This window comes from Canis lupus, chromosome 13 (genome assembly GCF_048164855.1).
Source record: "Canis lupus baileyi chromosome 13, mCanLup2.hap1, whole genome shotgun sequence".
In the NCBI taxonomy this organism is placed as follows: domain Eukaryota; kingdom Metazoa; phylum Chordata; class Mammalia; order Carnivora; family Canidae; genus Canis; species Canis lupus.
In genome coordinates, this window is record NC_132850.1 from 33,253,237 (window position 1) to 33,272,408 (window position 19,172).

Genomic DNA, 19,172 nt, shown 5'->3' on the forward strand with positions numbered 1-19,172 from the left:
GATTACACAAGTGCCACCTTTTGGTCAAAACAGCGATAGCAACAAAGAGGCCACCCTTAAAGAGCATTAATTCTAGTTCATTCTCAAAAGAAAAAAATGAAGTGGTTGATCATTTTAATCTTATCATAATGCTTAGAAGTTGTATCCCACAGAAGTATGTAAATCGTTCAACTTAAAAATATAAGTAAAGGCTGAATTAAAACCCGGATTTGGTGTTCCTCGTTTTTTAAATAGTATATTTAAATAAAGTAAGTAAAGTATAGCTGACTCTGCTTTAAAACAATATGAAATAACCACAAAAGAATAAATATCTACCTGAAATACAAATTGTTTTCTTTTAGCCTTGATGATGCATGGAGACCTACTGCCAATAGTCATTATTTGCTCCCTGTTATCCTGCCCTAGTGAACTCAGTCCTTAACTTTACGTGGTGCTCTTTCTTTTAGTATTCAGAATGGAAAACTGGAGAGGCAAATCCCTTTATTTTGTTAGAGAAGAAAATTCCTACTTGTTTTACCCCAAACCAAGGGGGGAAATGGTGCCAGGAATCTGCTAAGTTTCTCGGACTTGTCAAGTCAAGGGCTTAAGAGGTCCAACAAAACACAGTAGAGGATGTAAGCATAATTATCACTGAATATGTGTGAATGCCCTTCACGTGTCCCAGGCATTATGGGCATGCCTTCCACTGTCATAAGGATTCCTGAGCAAAAGATGCTGCAACTGAAGAGTAGACAAGGCTGACCTTTAAAATGCTTCAGGGATGGAGGTAGAAGGATGTCGGAATTTATCTGAAGCCACATTGAGACATCCACAAATCCGACTTAGAGATAGTTCTCACTAGACTGACACACTAAAGTCGTGAGTATAAAACAACCCTCTTTATTTAATGTCTAATTCTCTCTCCGAAGAACCTTTCCAAGGTAATCCATTAGAGGCATAGAGGCATCCCTGAGAAATGGCTGATTGCTTCCATGGGTCTCTGAGTTCGTTTTCCCCAATTTATTTTGTTTGAACACCCACCTACACATACAAGAATTAAAATTTTGTTTATGTTTAACTTAAGTTGCATTCTAATTCAGATTCTGCATCTTTCCCCCCAAATAAAGGCTATGATCTTAAAGTGTGAAATGAAAGCTGCCTCACTCATGATAAGCCATGATATTCTGAAGAACAATCCTTACTGAGTATACATGCACTATCCTGACTTTCTGTATCTCAATCCCATCCCCACCCACCCCATAAATTTTAACAAAATTATTTGCCCTCAAGTTAAATATGTGAGAGATAGTTCGCTGAAGCAGCATTTTGTGTCTTATGCTCTGCCAACATGGGGACGTCAGATTTGGAGTTAAAATTGCTCAGCACGCCCAGCTGTGGTTGTCACTTGGCTCTCCTTTCCCCCCAAAACTCAAAATAGCTTATAATGCCACGTACCATATGTGGAGTAATAATTAGGCTTACCAGGGTGCTTTCTGCTGGACAATCTCTTTGGCATAGAGCAGGCCATAAAATCCAGCTTTTTACGCAAACTTATCCAGCTTTTTTACAAATGCTTTAAAGATCATGACTGTAATATCGCTCGACAACTTGGCATGCTCGGAGCTGACTAATGGGCACTTTGGGGTGTCGAGTTTTATACCTTTTTTTTCTTTCGGGACATATGCCAGAATTTGGGAATTAAATCAATAGCACACATGCACAGTCCTTGAACCCTGAAAACAAAGTGAGGGCATCTAGTTTAATAGTATCCTGCAGGACAGATTTTGCAAAAATAATTTGGAACTTCAAATGAAAAGTAAATGCGAAGAACTTCCAAGGAAGTTTAGCATTTTGAATGAGCTTTTGGGAGCCCAGAGACAATATCATATTATTTTCCTAATTAGAATTCCTATATCCGGTCTTCCTTTATGGATGCATAAACCTCTTTAATTTGGCCACACACGCTCTGTTTGGGATTGCCCTCTTGCGTTTAATTTGCACCTTGAACAGTCACAAACCAGAAACACATGTCCTAAATCATGTGTCTTCAGGTTCTGTCACATTGTTGGTATAAAGCAGAGGCATTGTGAGAAATGCCTGTGAAAAATAAAAGATTGAAGTATTTATAGAGAAAGATCAGGATGGCTTAAACTTGGTTTTATTTTTTTATTTATTTTTTTAACTTGGTTTTAGAGGTCAACTAAAGGGAATGGGCTCAAAGGTCTCCCTTTAGACACACACAAAGCAACAAGGCATATTTATTTATATAAACAAGTCTCAGGCAGGCTCCTTCAGAACTGCAAGACTGATAAAAGGAGAAAAAAATCAGAAAAAGCTACTTGTGATTATTGGACAAGTTTATTTCTCTAAACTGTAAGAGCCTTATCAAAGCCTTATTCCTTCTGATACTGTGTTTATTTTTTAAAATATTTTATGTATTTATTTGAAAGAGAGAGAGTGTGCATGCAAAAGAGAGAGACAGAGACAGAGATAGAGATAGAGAAAGCACAAATAGGGAAAGGGGCAGAGGGAGGAGGAGAAGAAGTAGATCCCCCGCTGAGCAGGGAGCCCAGGGGGCTTGACCTTGGGACCCTCTGAGATCATGACCTGAGCCAAGGCAGATGCTTAACTGACTGAGCCACCCCGCACCCCTTTTCTGATATGTGTGTAATTAAAATTCATAATGGATATAGAAAAAAAAAACCCAGAAGCATAAATTTCACATTGCACTTATATTCCAGAAGGTTCCTGGTCATATCACAGTTTACAAACTAGTCTGTTGTGTAGTTATTTTATATACTTTAGCCTACATATGTTTCCTCATCAGAGAAAGCAAATATCTAAATAGCATGTTTAAAGTTTCTTTTTGAAACTCCTTCTTCTCTTTTCAAAATATAAAAAGTATTAGATATATGTACATACATACATATGTATTGCATATATGTCCATACACATACGTAAGCATTAGATATATGTGCATACACATCATACTTCGTGTGTGTGTATGTGTGTGTGTAATTTGGGGTCTTCATACCTCACCACATTGTGTGTGAGAAGGGTAGGATTTAGACACAGTGTGGTGCCATTGTGCCAAAGGGCTATATATAGCCCTTTTTGATCTCAGTAGAAAATGTTATAAAATTAATGCAAATAATTAAAAGTCACTTTATTCTCAACAGAGGAATTATTAAAATACAGAAAAGTTCTTTGTCTACTTATACTTTCACAAAAAGCAAAAAACAATATTTTGTTACTTAAAATGATAAAGTAAGAGATCGTGGATATTAAATCAGAGTGTAAGGTCTGAATTTTATTTCCACTATCTGTTAATATCTAAGATCTTGTGCTCCTGGGAAGTCATGAAGCTCCTGAAGTCTGACTCTGTGGGTTGTGGTGACAATTAGTGTGGTTACAAAGACATATCTTTTAGATGTCTTATAATTTCCTGTGTTTTTTCCACAGGGGACACTTAGTAAATATTTATTTTGCCTATTTTGAAAGCCTAAATACTTTTCACTAAAACCACCCAGTTGCACAAGGTGAATGAGCACTAATAGTACCGTAATGTTGAAATGGAAATGAAGAAATGGCCTTTGGAATGACTTTCTTGTTTTTTTGTAAACAAGCTCCTTCCAAAGCTTTGCAAAAAGGCCCTTCCTCCAAGAGGCCCTTACAGATAAACTCCACTCTGATAAACTGCAATCTTTTTTGTGTCAATTAACCACAATTACCCCAGGATGCCTTTAATCAGTTTAAAATCCTCAAAAGAACAACTCACTTCTAAAGTTCAGCCCAACCATATCTTATGATAGCGGGGCATGAACCATAAATGTTTCCTTTCATTCATTCATTCATTCATTCATTCATCCATTTATGTATTTGTCATTAAATCATTCATTTATTCAACAAATGCTCACTAAGGCTTGAGCATGTAAGAGTGTTGGATTTCTCTGGAAAAATGAGAGAACAGAGGATGCAGGTGTGCATATTTGTCTTACTGAGTATCTCAGATCTTGAACAGTTTCCTGTGTTTACTTCACACTCCTCACTATGAACTGGGCAATCAGAGATGAAGAGGATGATCCCCTTCAAGCTGCAGGTATTTCACTGCCCATGAGGGTCTGTGAGCTCATTTCAGCTTGATGAGCACATGAGGCCATTATTCTCAACTCAGAAGGGCCCAGAAACATGTCCAGGCTGATAAGAAGTAAAGATGTCCTCAATGTTTATGCCTCAGATGAAGATATTGCATGTAATCTTGTGTTGTAATTTTTAAATTTTATTCCTTAAAGAGGGTTCCAAATATTTATGATTTCAAGCCACACAAACCTGGTTTGTTTCTACTATACCTGTACTGTTCCTTTTTTAGTTTTGTTTCATTATATTAAGGTATCCAGACCAGTGGTTCACAACAGTACTGTACATGATAGTTATATGGAAAAATATTTTACAATGTGATTCCCAAGTTCCTACCCTACAGAACATCTGTTTCAGTAGGGGTTGCAATTTTAAGAATATGGATATACGTACATATATAATACATATTGCATTTATACATCATGCATGTGATATATATGAATATATAATATATGAATATATATGATCAGATATACAGAGTATATATGCCGTATATAATAGAATTTGTTAGCTTTCTATTTGGAAATGATGAAAACTGAAAGGGATGAGGGAAGGGTAGAAGGCTCAGTTTGGTTAAGCACTGTTTTTCCAAGTAGCCCTTGACCAGGCATTTGGAGGTATTGATTGCACTCAGTTCAACCCTGCCGTAGAACAGCTAATCATTCACGACTGCTTGGTAATGCCCTTGCCACTATACTTCAGCTCCAATTTCACAGCGGCCACAATAAAAATGTTGAAATCATACACATTGGCCCTAAAACAAATGTAAGTGGTTCCTACATCTCCACTTTGTAGACTCTGATCTACAGCACTTTTAGTCCTTTTGCTAATACACCATATTTCTCTTTATCTCCTGCCTCAATTTTAACCTCTCTTCCTCCCACACGACCCCTAGGTCCTTACCAGCCGCCTGGTTCTACCTCATTCCCACAGTTTCTAGCCACCTACTTTTCCACTCCTCCAGTCCATCTGCCATAAACAGTAATGGAAATCTTTAGAGATACCATCTGCTGCCTATTATTGTCTCTGATCGGTCAAGTTTATAAGCATTACCTTTACTTCATGTACCCTGGGACCTGGAAGCGACTGGATCAAATAATAAAATATCATCACTATCATCGTGGCCTAGAGAACTACAACATTCAAAAAGTATTTTCACTAATAAGGAAATAGCTATCAAAGAGTACAATAAGCTCCTTTTTTTCTTGTCCTTTCCCACTATTCAACCAAATCTAGTCCCAAATCAAAGATTCTGGAAAATACTGCCCCCCTTACATTTTTAGCCAGTTGAGAACTGAAACATAGTTGAGACTTAAATTATTCAGAGATCTCGAAAATAGTGGAATAGGAATGTAGACTGATGAGTAATAGAAAATATATAGTATTTTAAAGGATTAGTCAGAAAAGATTAAAGGTAATCATTACTCAATGAGAAATTAATTGAAGGAGTGAAAATAAATCAATTTCCCACCAATTCTTTTACTAAATGACAACAATTTCTTTAGTCTTTACCATGTAGTACTACTATTTCTATAGTAAATTACAAATTTAAAGTATACTTGATATAAATATTTAAGCCCCAATACTAAATCACATTTATTACCTAAAATATATATTACAACCATTAAATAATTGTGTGAAGTACTAAACTGATTAAATGATTTAAATGATATGTGTTTTGCATACATACAATTGTCTTCTTTGTTCTAAAAGATTTACATACATACAATATTTTTAAATAATATAAGACCTCATCATGCATATTATTTTACAAAATAAATCTTAACAAGATGATGTGAATCGTTCTGAAACCAAAATATGTGTTACGTATTGCTTTCTACAATACAGCAATATCTAGAAGTACTTAAACTTGATAGAATAACCCACCACCACCACCTGCTGTTTGAAACAGAAAATTCAATTGAGTGAGTTCAGTTTACAGGAATAGAAACTCAAAGCTTGATCTAGTTGTAAATTGTCTTGGGGATAAAGTACTATCATCATCATTATCTCTCAGATTTTAAGGTTTTTAAATAATGTATATTTTGAGCATGTTCTTGGATTTTGAAGTACACTGATATCACAAAGAAGGAAAGAATTAGATGGAGCAGAACAAGAAAAACCAAGTCAGATAAACACTTTGAACTTGAGTGCTCTGTTGTACTCTAAAGATGACAGAATTTGAATTTTTCTGCCAAGGAATCAAATAAGCTTTTCTTTATACATGTTCATTCTTCCGTATATTTGCTCCTGGCAACAGGTATGTTGTCAATGTAATGCAGGGGGAAAATTCGACTTTTTCTTAAGTCAAACTTGGATTTGAAATCTATAGCCCTTCTACCTGTTAACTTTGAGTTCAGTCCAGTTATGCAACCTCTCTAAATCCTCTGCTGTAGATGTAAAAAATTGGGATATCAACATGAAACTAGGGTTTTATGAGACTTTGAGATAGTGAAATGTGAGGCACCAGGGACACATATTAGGCACCAGATTAGTGGCATCTCTGATTATATTATTTTATCCACAATTGACATATATAAGAAAAATGTAAAAACCTAGGCTTCTATATTTTTGAAAGAAAGTTTATTAGCATTTCTGTTTCTGTAATGTGTTGCTGTGCCCTTAGGTTAAATGGACTTAACTGATTTCATTTGTAATCTTTTGAGTTCTCTATATGCCCTTGGCAACAGAGTAGAACAATAGGACTAAAATCCCAAATTTGGGAAGTTCAAGTCAAGCCAGACCATGGACAGATGTGAGGGTTATCGTGAGAACAGAAGTTGTGTCTTTCGAATAAACGTCAAGTGTAGAACTTGAGTCAGACAGTCAACCTGATAGAAACATCAGATTTAGTATAGGTGGGCGTTACAATCTCAGCCTACAATCCAGTTGGAGATTATCTTTTGACAAGAAGAGTAGGAGAGGAGTACAGACAGTCCAAACACATGTTCATGAATATATTTGGATTCATCGGATGATGCAAGATCACTTTGGAAAGCAAGAATCTTTCTCTCATGGATGAGTTTCCAATAGATTTTAAAGAATGGACTTCTATCCTGTTTTCTGCTATAATCCTGTAGAAAGTAGTAATTTTTTAACACCTCATTATTATCCTTAGAAAGTAATATTGTGAGTAGGACCAACACTAGGAGCCTTCTGTACAAATTCAATTAGATGAGAAGAATGAAATAGGTCTATATCATGGAGGTCTTTAGTATTACATAGAATTATGTAATGCATGGATGAAAAAATAAATATAGGGATGGATGGATGGATGGACAGACAGAGAGGATTCAGAAAAGGAGTTTTCAGGGGAAAAAGGAAAGCTGTTCCTCACAGTGGAATTCTGACTAATAAAGATAAAAGGAATGATAGAAATAGAAAATCACTGTTTGGACACCACCCTAGTAATAACGGTGTCAGGTAAGAATTATCAATAGATTTGTAAATAAAAGTATACTGAAAAGCAGGATAATTATATAATCTCAAAGCAGCTTTCAACACAGTATTAAGCTTGCAACACAGTGCAAAGGGGAAATGGCTTTACTTTGGAGAAAATTGGTGGATAACACCTTTACCACGTGGACAAAGCTGAAATCACTCTCCCATTAATATAGCGCATCATGATATACTGAGAAAGACACGTTGCTCCTGTGATATTCCTGCCTAAAGTGCATAACTTGAACCTACTAATAAGGAAGCATCAGACAGGGATCCCTGGGTGGTGCAGCGGTTTGGCGCCTGCCTTTGGCCCAGGGCGCAATCCTGGAGACCCAGGATCTAATCCCACATTGGGCTCCCAGTGTATGGAGCCTGCTTCTTCCCTCTGCCTATGTCTCTGCCTCTCTCTCTCTCTCTGTGACTATCATAAGTAAATAAAAAATTAAAAAAAAATTTTAAAAAAGGAAGCATCAGACAGACAAACCCAAACTGAGAAACATTTAACAAGATAACTGGCCTGTAACCTTTAAAAAAAAAAAAATCTAAGTCATTAAAAAACAAAAACTGAGGATCTGTTATAGTTAGTAAGGTAAGGGACATGACAACTATCTGCAACGTGTGATCCTGGATTAGGTAAGAAAGTTCGAGGCACAAATGAATGAATTTGAATATATGGCTTCTAGATTCTATACTAGTGCTATTAATGTTAGTTTATTTTATTCATTGTAATGTGGTTAAGTAACAGAAGATGTATACTGATGTACTTAGATGTAAAGGGTATTATGTCTGCAAATTACTCTCAAATATTTTAGAAATAGAGTATGTAACTACAAGTATATTTATATTTATGTTTACATTTATATCCATAGCCATACTCATGGAGAGAGGGGGAAAAAGAACGAGAGAGAGAGAGAATGGTAAAGCAAATAAAGATGTATTAAAAGCTGGGGATTCTGGGTTAGGATATAGCAGAACTCTTTGAACTAATTTTGCACATTTTGGACACCTGAAATTATTTCAAAATTAAAAATTGAAAATGATAAAAGAAAGAGAAGGAGGGCAAATAGGAAAAGAAGGAAGCATGAGAGGAGAAGGAGGCAAAGGTAGAGGAGACACGGGATGAGAAGGGCTTATCCTCTCAGGAGGTCTTAGAGCAAAATCCTCTCATTTCCAAGTATTCTATAACTTCAGTAATAGAAGCATCAATTTATTGAATGAGGATAATTTGGTTGGGAAAGAGGAAAAAACAACCAGAGCTGGAGTTTATGATGAGCTGCACATCTAATCCAAAGCATTTCCTGCACTAGAAACTCTATGAGGACAAGAAACAGGTTGGTTTTTGCTCACGATTGTTCATCCAGTTCTGATATGGTGCCCGGTACCTAGGATGTGCTCAATAAATGCACATGAAGGGAATAATGTACAATTCCTACCTTGTGACTTATTTAACTCTTGTTTTCCCCTTTTGAAATTGTCTTAACACCTTCGTAAATCCTGTCCACTAAACATGCAGGGATTGTAAGTATATAATTATTCAACTTGAGCAACCTTTGCAAGACAGGAAAACTAAATTATGTGAGACCAAGAAAAATGAAATCTGACATTACTCCGTAACGAAACACGGGCATATCTTTGCTGGCCTGTGCTAAAAGGAAGGTTTGTGGTTCACTCGCATTCTTTTCCTCCTGGTGAGCAATTGTAAATCTCCTAGAACATTAATATTAATAGCCTTAAACAGCTGTGGGAGAGTTGTGGTAAAAACAAGATGGCTAGTGGAATGCAGTGTCATATTTCAAACTAAAATCCAAGGTCTCAGCAGCATCTAACTTCTTGGAATGTGAGTTGTGAAATTTGAAATTACTAGAGTAATTGGAAGTGCTAGAGGACACTAGAGGAGTTGTCATTAAATTGGACATATAAACAAGCCTGAGGGGCCACATGTGGCAAGAAATGTCTCAAATCTGCCATTCAGACTTAATCTCTATTTTTGGTGACATCTGCTTTTTCATTTATGTTAGATGGTAACTAAACAGGCCAAGTCTGAGCATTGCCTGTGAGCCTTCACCCTACAGCAAATCCTTCAATAGAGCTTTCAGGATGACGTCAAAGGAATATCACATCTCCACACTCTACTCATAGCTGAGATGTGCCATGGTGAGTCCCTCACCCAATGCCAACCAATTCATACACCCAGGGACACCTATGTAGTGGCCTGGAGCACAAGACTGAGGTATAGGGATGACAGCTATAGTGGGGTTTTATATTTTGTGGTTTTATTTAGCAGAAGTGCTGAGACATAACTAACATAAAGTAATTGTTCATGCTATGTTGATGTTTTAACATATATACACCCACTATGTCTTCATCACAATGGAGATATTGAACAAACCTCTCATTCCCAAGTTTTCTCCTGCCCCTTTGTAACTCCTCTCTCATGCTCCCTTCCTCCCATATAAAGCAACCATTTATCTGCTTTGTACCACTATATGTTAATTTTCATTTGCTAGAACAGATAGAACCATATTGGATCCTATTTTATATAGCTTCTTTTATTTAGCATAGTTATTCTACTGACATTTAGATCCTGCATGTTGCAGCATAAATTCCTTTTCACTATAGGCTGGTACTCTATTTTATAATACGTAGCAGTTTGTTTATTCATTTATCTGCTGATGAACATTTGGGTTATTTGTAGTTATTAAAAATAGGGCTGGGATGCCACGGTGGCTCAACAATTGAGCATCTACCTTTGGCTCAGGGAGTGTGATCCTGGGGTCTGGGATCAAGTCCCACATCAGGCTCCCTGCAGGGAGCTTGCTTCTCCCTTTGCCTATGTCTCTGCCCTCTCTCTGTGTGTCTCTCATGAATAAATAAATAAAATCTTTAAAAATAAATAAATAAATAATAAAAATAGGGCTGATATTAACAATGTAAAAGTTGTTCTAAAGACATAAGCTTTCATTTCTCTTGAGTAAATAGCTAAGAGCAGAAGAGCTGAGTTTATGTTTAACTATTTAAGAAACTGTCAAACTATTTTCCAAAGGGGTTGTGTCATTTTGCATTCCTAATAGGAATGTATGACAGTTCTAACTCCCCCAAGAACTTTGCCAACACTTCATGGAGTAAGTCTTTTTTTTTTTTTTAAGCCGTTCTAATAGGGGTATGTTGTTAGCTCATTGTGGTATCTCATTAATTTGTATTTTCAGGATAACTAGAGATAGGGAGCATCTTTTGACATGTTGTCATCAGTAGATATTTTAGTGATTTATGAAAATATTTTGCCCATTTTCTTTACTACTATTGTAAGAGTTTTTTATGGTAGTCTCATCATTATCTACAGGAAATATGTTCCAAGACCTCTGTGGATGCCTGAAACTGTGGATACTACCAAATCTACATATACTATGTTTCTCCTATACAGAAGTATCTATGATACATTTGCAAATTGGACACAGTAAAAGATTAAGAACAATAACTACTAATACGATCAGATAATTGAAGCAATATACTATAATACAAGTTATGTGAATGTGGTCTCTTTCTCTCTCTCAAAGTATCTTATTGTACTGTACTAAGCCTTCCTGTGATGATGGGAGAGGATAAAACCCCTAGGTGATGGGATGAAGTGAGGGGAACGATGTAGGCACGGGGACTTGGGGTTAGGCTACTACTGACTTCTGACAATAGGTCACAAGAGGGGATCATCCCTTTCTGGACCACAGTTGACCATGGTTAACTAAAACTGTAGAAGTAAAACTGAGGATAAGGGAGGACTGCTATGCATAATCTAAATGTGTATCCTTTATCATATATCTTGAAGCATACATATCATATGCATATGTGTGCTTTGCAAATGTTTGCTCCCTGTGACTCACCTTTTCATTCCCTCACAGCGTCTTATAAAGAGGAGATTTTTTAAAGATTTATTTATTTATTTATTTATTTATTTATTTGAGAGAGAAAGAGGGAGAGAGAGAGAAAGTAGAGTGGTGGGAGGGACAGAGGGAGAGAGAGAAATGCAAGCTGACTCATTACTGAACAGAACCCTACTGCTCAGTCTCACAACCCTGAGATCATGACCTGAGCCAAAATCAAGAGTCAGACACTAAACTGACTCAGCCACCCAGACACCCCAAATTTAATTTTTAATTTTAATGAAAATTTTCTATTTTTAATTTTTTTGAATTTTTAAATTAAATTTTAATTTAAAAAAATTAGTGAAAGACAGCAGATTAATCTGTTCTTTTATGGACTATATTTTTCTTTTGTTTTTATTGTTTTGTGTTGTTATAGTGTTGGGAGAGGTATGAATTAACAGGGCTTATGAAAGATGCTGGAAAGTGAGGAAAGGTTAATTCATCCAAAATTTTATGAAAACTTTCTTCCACAAATTATGCTTTAGAACTTAAACAATTTCCCTTGATGTGAATACACAGCAAGAGCTCAATAAAGCTTCTAGAATTTACACCCTAGATTAGTCACTGTCTTCATTAAGACTTCTAGCCTTCATTCTCTGTGGCTAACTCCAGGGAAGCCATAGCTATTGAGGAGTTCCCAACGTATAGCAACTGGTGTCACCTATAACTAAATGTATCGGGAAGATCAGAAAAACAATTCAAGGTTTCTCTGTCAAAACTTGCATCAAACAGAAGGGCCCTTGAGCAACATAGTATTTGGAGTAGCCCACTAAACATGAAGTACAGTAGGCCCCCAAACAACAATATGTTATGAAATGAAGTGGAATTGTAATGAGAATATCAAGACACATCACAATCACCTCGTGAGATGCACTATTAAAATAGAAAAGTTTATCAAAATCCTGTACATCAATATTTTTTTTTGTTTTGGATTGTACAATAAGAATAAACTATACAATTAGCAGTAAGCCATTGTTTATTTGGAGAAAGAAATCTTCAAAAAAATGTGTGGGGACTTTTTAAAGCCTGGATCAAATATCCTTCAAAACCATCTTACTCTGTTTATTCTAACAACATACTTAGCAGGTATCATTATAACATTCGTAATACACTAAATTCACTAGATAATATATAATAACAGTTAAAATTATTTCTCTATTCAATATGAATAAATTGAGCCCCATCTCAGAGTTCCAAGAACTGTTGAAGGCATTGAGGATCTAGCAGAGAACAAAATGTATATTAAGTGATGATCAATGCTAGGAAGAAAAATTAAGTTAAGAAGGAAATTAGAGGTTGATAGGGATGTGCTTTTCAAATAAGAGGGTAGAAAATTTTTCTTTAATAAGATAACATCTGAACAGACATCTAAAGAAAGTGACAAAAAAAATAAAGTGACAGAGTGAGCCATAATTTTTTTAAAAGATTTTATTTATTCGAGGGAGAGAGAGAGCACAAGCAAGGGGGAGAGGGAGAAGCAGGCACCCTGCTGAGCAGGCAGCCCAAGGTGGGACTCAATCCTCGATCCCTGGAATCATGAGCTGAGCTGAAGGCAGATGCTTAAGTGGCTGAGCCCCCCAGGTGCCCTATGAGCCATGTTAATATCTGGGGAAAGAATGTCCGGGTATGGAGAAGAGCAAATGCCTAAAATCCAAAGCAGTGGCATGTTTGGGCATGTTCAAGAAGCAGTAATAAGCTAGAGCATGCCAAGAATTAGACTTATATAATGAAGATCCCTTGGTTTCTTACCTTCTATCAAATGTACCTCACTTCTCCTTAAACTCAATAACCTCTTTATAATATAAATTCTTTTTAAAATTCTGATTTTTTTCAAGTACCCATCATCAGTGGCTTTTCACATATACTTCATGAATTTCAACCTGTCTCTAATCTTTGGGCAATCACAGGTGCAGCTCTGAACTGTTCAGAATCAATCCACAAAATTTCAAGGGGGCTTATATTTCAATTTCTCATCATCCACTCAAGAATATAAGAAGGATAAAAGGAAAGACATGAATTTGAACATAAGAAATACAGATAAAAAGCTGTATGTTTGTAAAGTTTTCCTGGGAGCCAGATTAGAATTGTTAACAATACTTGTCATTACGAGAACACTTGAAACAAAAATTGTATATAATCATTTCTGTTAATTTACTGTAAAACCTAAGTGGTAAAAAACACTGCTAGGAATTTCTGCCTATGAAGTTGTCCTCTGCAATACACTGTTAGCTTTTTTCTATTTATAAGAGTGCTTGCAATATTTTGTTCTTGGTGTTTTTCAGAGAAAAGAGGAAATAAAATACAAAAATTATTTAGATTAACTAAGCAAGGGAGAATTTTATTTATGTAAAGCAATCAGCATCCACAAAGGTACTGCAACAATTTATAAATACTATTTTGGTAAGAGGTTTTTACCAAAATGCTGAACTCAATTTCCTTTGCTTTGTCTTTGTGACACATCAAACAGTTCACTGGTTGTGTGTGTAGGCCTCAACCTAAGGCAATTTTACATCTCCCGTTGTAAAAGTATGCTTGCAATTTAATTCAGATCAATTCCATAATTAGTAGATGGACCTTTCTCATTTTCTACTACAAGGCATTTGATAGTTAGGGGTAGGAAGGCAAATCTCCAGTCAGAGATAAAGCCAATGAAATAAAGAATCAGATAGGATTCATTATATGGCTGGGTTTCCTTTATGGAAAACATCTTGTTCTAAGGAGCCTTCCATTTAAGACACTCGTAATAACAAATAGCTGATTCAAAGTCCCTTTTGGCAGCAAACTCATATAAGACACTGGATTCCTGACCCAGAGGGTAAAGGAGTTATATCCTCTCTAGAAATGGACAAAGTCTCTACAGAATATTTACAAATTCACTATATGAAGAAGGTTTGGACAAAATTAATAGAGGGAGGTAGATAGTGCACACAAAATCTTAGGAGACTCCAGTCTACTGGTTTTTAAAATATTCATAGAATATTTATAGAACCTAATGGCTCTAAATACTCACATTAGTGATACCACCAATACGTGGCCTTCATGTCAACTGGACACTTAACCGTCCTACATTGGAAAAGGTGAATGTTAGCTTCGCTTGCAAGGTATAGTTTAGGATCCTGAATCATGTGGGTTAAGCCACAAAATTAAAAATAGAGACATTTCAATGATATTTAAATAAATGTAATCCAGTTAGAGCTCAGCTCTCTGAACATAAGAAATAAATCATACCTGGAATTGTGTTGTCTTCTCATCCACCAAGTTGCAAGGATATATATTTCTTTATGAAAAATAGTTATTTTGGAGTCTGCATGCCCAAGCATTTTTTATCTGCTTTTTTATTGCAGATAATTCAGGTCTTCAGGGGAATTCACGGATCAAAAAAAAATAATACATTCTTTCCATTTTATAGAATATTTCTATCACTAAATATAACTCAATGCCAATTTCTGCAGTATCCATCTATATTACAAAAAGCCCAATAAATACTGGAGTTGGAAACATTTGTAGATTCTTGAAAGATTTCTGATGTTTAGTTGGCAAAAGCTGCAAAAGCTGAATTTTCCTCAAAAATATATTTCACAGAATTAGAGTGAACTTTAAGTGTGCCTTGCAGGGATGAGTACAGACAGACAATATTTTTCTTTTTTCATTTTTTTTCCTGTTTTAACAGTGACTTAAACACAGATTATTTGTTTATGCTGCAATCAAAGCTGTAATCTTAATATTGAGGGACAGCACTGCAGCAAGTTTTCTATTATGCTTTTGTTGTTGGGATGGTGGTATTCTCTTGTCTGCAGTTTCTACAGTTTGTTTGTTTGTTTGTTTGTTTGTTTGTTTGTTTGTTTGTTTGTTTGTTTTAAGGAGGCTTCACACCCTGTGCAGAGCCAGACACAGGGCTTCAACTCATAACTCCGAGAACAAGACCTGACTTGAGATCAAGAGTTGGTGCCCCTCAGGGCCCCCCAATTTTTTTCCTATTGTTTCATTAGGTTTATATTAAATATATGTGTCACCTCTCCTTTTCATCTGTGTGGTTATTTGTTGGGGGTGAGGGTTAAATTCCATTTCTGGGCATTTCTCAAAAGTGCACCAACCTCCCACATCTTATTAGGTTCTTATAAAATTTTCAGATTGTCGCAGTACTGAGTTATAGACGGCCTTGAGGGCTAAATTTTGTTTAAAACCTGAGCCGTGTTTTATTATTAACTGGTAAACATGTTTTAAAAAACCCTCAATTCAGTAATAAAGCATTTAATCATCAATGGGCTAGAAGATTTTGGGAAATAAGAATACACTGAGGAGAGGTAAGTCATGACGGATCCTAACTGGTTTTTGGCGGACTGTTTTCACCTCCCTCCCCTCAAGTCCCACGGAATCCTGATGAACACTATGCATTTCCCAGAAGTGGAAACATCCCCACTATGAGATATAAACTGCAAGATAATCCTGGTAAACCTTGCAATGATTCTGACTTGCAGAGTTCCATCAGAGTATCTGCGCATTAAAAGGGCTTCTCTTTTGCACTGTCTTAAAGAACACACACACATTTTCCAGGCATAGAAAAAATTTCAGTTTTCTACAAAGGAAATGCTTGCAACTATAAATCATGCTCAGTGCTGACCAAAGACCAGCAGAGAAACCAGTATAAAAATGTGAAACAGAAATGTTAAAAAGGAAAAAGAAAAAAAATGTCACTCTGAAAATTTATTACTGTGAATATATTCCTACCTACATGGTTTACTCAGGAAAACAAAAAAGAAACATCTGAGAAAGATCTAATATTAACTAAAAGATCTAAAGCAAATTGAAACTTCTAGATATAAAACTATTTAAAAATTAAGCAAAAAGCATACTCCACTTTCTAATTAATGACAAATCATGAATATATTTGAGATATATTTATAAGATATAAATATCAATGGAAATGTTTTTGGAAAAACAACGTCTGAAAAATACGGCATATTAAATATTTTACCTTCCATCTTGATTCCTTGGAGTTTGGATCATAGTATGCAGAGACCTGAAGTTGGCTGGGCAAGAAGCAGTAGAGAGCTCAGGCAGGCCTTAGGTCCACTACGTTTCTTAGATCAAAATTATTCCCCACATTACTGTTTCTGAAATTGTCAACTTTGCAGATTGGAGCAAAAGGAAAGATGCAAATTTGTTAACAACCTACTCTGTGCACCTCAAATAAAATTTACATATAGTGCTCATGCCAGCCTCTAAGCTAGGACTCACCATGTCTGTCCTAAGAGTTGAATGAATGAACAAATGAGAACTCTATCATAACCTGCTTTATCCCAGAGTCAGACCTGGGTTTGTGTCTTTTTGTCTCTGCCATGTGTCATGTTCACTGGACAGTTGCCAGCATTCTTTGTCTTCCCCACTGATTACACTCAGTATCTAACCTCTGTCACCTCTCAGAGGCTGAAGGCAAAGCCTGACTCCTCTTTTTTCCTGAAGGCCTTTGGGGACATGGTGGTCAGATGAAGTTGGCCAGCTGATAAGCTTTGAGAAGGCCCAAAAGCACAGAAAGAAATGGTTTGTAAATGCAGGCATTGGGGTGGCACAGAAGAATCTTTCCTTTCATGGAAAGAAGACTGTCCAGTGAGTACTAGTGTGCACAGCCTCCTCTTCTCCATCCCTCCAAGAAAAAGTATATAAAAAGCAGGAATCCTATGGTTCTAAGGTTCTAGTAGATTCCTGACCCTAGTAGGGCTGCTGAATCTGGTCTTATAGCACAGGGTACCCTTCTGTGAGGGCAAATAGAGGGACCCTGGATCAGGCCCACTTGCTAGTATCCTTGACCTTGCACTTCTCTGACGTGAGTTTTTGTCTTGTTTTATTTGGGTTCACTAGGAACCCTAATCTATTCCAACTCATCATTCTCTCCAGTACTCAGATACAAATCGGCTTTAATGGTATAGTTTAGTTCAGGTGAGATGCAAATTGTTAATATTTATTATAGGGCACTTTATAATTATCAAGGTTCTATCATATATCTAACTTTATTTTGCACAGTACTCTCATCGAAAAATAAGATACTATTTCCCAGTTTTCAAGACATGGAAACTGAGGGCCAGAGTTGTCTCATCTTCTTTTTCACAACGCGTCACTGATACATTGAGGGTTAGATCTATGTCTCATCGCTGCTAGACTATCTTAAACACAATATTTTATAAGTGACCTAGGAGAGCGCTGAATAGATCTTTTTTTCAAGTGGCAATTTCCCCAATATTGGGAGCTTTGGAATTCCCATGATGTGTCAGCACATTTCAAAATAAATAGAAATGGGGATAAGATCTGACTAGCAGAAAAAAAAAAATCACAGAAACTTGAATAGATATCTTTTGAATTTTAAAAATGCAAGTAACCAGGACACAGTCTTGGAATATGTTCTAAATAGGGAGTTTGAAGACAAAATTTATCTAATTAGGAAAGTGTGAAGAAAATATCCAAAAAACAAACCATATGCTATGTAATAGTCTGGAGGTAAATAAAGAAAAGCTTCCTTGGTGTTGGGAAATGAGAAAATTGTAATCACATAATAATTGGCACCAAAAAATTCCCCACTTTAGCTCATAAATGGATTTTTAGCTTACATTGGCTCAGGAAAGAGGTAGGTCTGAGAACATGGACAAGGATCTGGCACATAGTCAAAGTTTAATCAATGCTTATTCAATTCATGAATGAATGGATGGACAGAATTATTGCCATGGACATGGCTGAGAAAAGATACTGGGAAATGCTTTTTTCAAACATAGATCAGGCTGTGGACTGTGGGCCGCCGGGGTTGGTGAAGGATCTCAAGATGGTCGGGCAAAAACTTGCTCTAAAAACCATTTACTGGGTAGCTTTTGGGGAGATCATATCCCGAAATCAGAAGGCCATTGCCAACTCCTTGAAACCTAGGAATGAGACGCTTACCTCCAGGTTGGCTACTCTTCCTGAGAAACCACCTGCTATCGACTGGGCTTACAACAAGGCCAATGTGGCAAAGGCTGGCTTGGTAGACGACTTTGAGAAAAAGTTTAATGCCCTGAAGGTTCCTGTGCCAGAGGATAAACACACTGTCCAGGTGGATGCTGAGAAAAAAGATGTGAAAAGCTGTGCTAAGTTTTTGTCTCTCTCAAAAGCCAGGACTGAAGAATATGAAAAAGAGCTGGAGAAGATGAAGAACATAATTCCATTTGATCAGATGACCATTGAGGACCTGAATGATGTCTTCCCAGAAACAAAATTAGACAACAAGAAGTATCCCTATTGGCCTCACAAGCTAAACGAAAATTTATAAACTTAAAAAAAAAAAAGAAAAAAAAAGAAAATTTATAAACTTGAGTTGGGGAGAAAGCTCTGGCCCTCATATTATAAACGTTGGACATTAAAAATAATGATATGGAAAAAAAAACATAGATCATATTCTGTGCTATCCTACAATTTATCGCTCAATTTTTTTTATTTCTCCTTTTCTCCAGCTCATGGATTCATAGGTGTCGTCTAGCCCTGCATAGACTGAAGGAGGTCCAGTTGGAGTAGAGGATTAGGCATATGATTATGGTAAAAGAACAGGGTTGGGAGAGGCCATTTGCAGGGATGTACAATATTCAACCTGCAGTAATAAAGTTGCCATGATTCCTTGTGTGCTAGGAGCTTCATCTCTACTCACCATCTAACTTTCACAATTCTGATAGGTAGGTA

At 36.4% G+C, this 19,172-nt stretch overlaps 1 pseudogene; it reads left to right on the plus strand.

Annotated features, from left to right (window-relative positions):
• Positions 1–18,285: 18,285 nt before the first annotated feature.
• On the plus strand, positions 18,286–18,768 carry LOC140602853 (ATP synthase subunit d, mitochondrial pseudogene; annotated as a pseudogene).
• The last annotated feature ends 404 nt before the right edge of the window (positions 18,769–19,172 follow it).